This window comes from Triticum dicoccoides, chromosome 2A, assembly GCF_002162155.2.
Source record: "Triticum dicoccoides isolate Atlit2015 ecotype Zavitan chromosome 2A, WEW_v2.0, whole genome shotgun sequence".
In the NCBI taxonomy this organism is placed as follows: Eukaryota; Viridiplantae; Streptophyta; class Magnoliopsida; order Poales; family Poaceae; genus Triticum; species Triticum dicoccoides.
Window position 1 is genome coordinate 769966529 of NC_041382.1, and position 1421 is coordinate 769967949.

Sequence of the window (1421 nt, forward strand, 5' to 3'; positions counted from 1 at the left end):
CCCCCCGCTCAAGGTGCCTAGCCACAACGTCGCTAATGATCCGAGGATGGTGCCCGGTTATAGAAATCTTGCAGATTACCTGCCCGACGATGTACATTATGAACCCATGGAGGTGCAGATACAAAGATACGAGTACGGGAAGCCTCTCATCAAAGATGAAAGATCTCTATCAACGATGATGCGAAGATTGCATGATTGGTACTTGAAAATCTGCAGGGACTCAGGTTGAAGTTTCTTGACATAAGCATCGCATCCCCAAACTTTTAGAAACGACAACTTAGGCTTCTTCCCAAACCATAATTTATACGGTGTCGTCTCAACGGATTTCGACGGAGCCCTATTTAAAGTGAATGCGGCAGTCTCTAAAGCATAGCCCCAAAAAGATAGCGGTAAATCGGTAAGAGACATCATAGATCGCACCATATCTAATAGAGTGCGATTACGACGTTCGGACACACCATTACGCTGAGGTGTTCCAGGCGGCATGAGTTGTGAAACTATTCCACATTTTCTTAAGTGTGTACCAAATTCATGACTCAAGTATTCTCCTCCATGATCTGATCGCAAAAACTTGATTTTTCTGTCACGTTGATTCTCGACCTCACTCTGAAATTCCTTGAACTTTTCAAAGGTTTCAGACTTGTGTTTCATTAAGTAGATATACCCATATCTACTCAAGTCATCAGTGAGGGTGAGAACATAACGATAGCCACCATGAGCCTCAACACTCATTGGACCGCACACATCAGTATGTATGATTTTCAATAGGTTGGTTGCTCGCTCCATTGTTCCTGAGAACGGAGTCTTGGTCATCTTACCCATGAGGCATGGTTCGCACGTGTCAAATGATTCGTAATCAAGAGACTCTAAAAGTCCATCTGTATGGAGCTTCTTCATGCGTTTGACACCTATGTGACCAAGGCGGCAGTGCCACAAGTATGTGGGACTATCATTATCAACCTTACATCTTTTGACATTCACACTATGAATATGTGTAGCATTACTGTAACGCCCGGATAATCACGCTACAGTGATCTCACGTTAATGATGACACGTCACCTCGGTCACTGTAATTAATTTTGGTTTAATTCAAAATCGTTTCAAATTTAAATCCTAATTAAGTCGAACGACAAAAGTTTTCAAATATTAAAATAAAATGTTTGGGATATGTCTATTATTGCATTGGTAATTATGGTGAAGTAAACACATTTTTATAAAATGCCTAAATGCTTTTAAATGACTTAAAACAGAAAAGAAAAAAAAACAAACAAACAGAAAACAAAAAAAGAAAGAAAGAGAAAGACCCCCACTGGGCTTCGGCCCAGCAGGCCGGCCCATTCGACCGCAGGCCCAACCGGCCTCCCCCACGCCTCCCTTATCCCCCCCCCACGACCGAAACCCTTGCTCACCCCCACCCCACT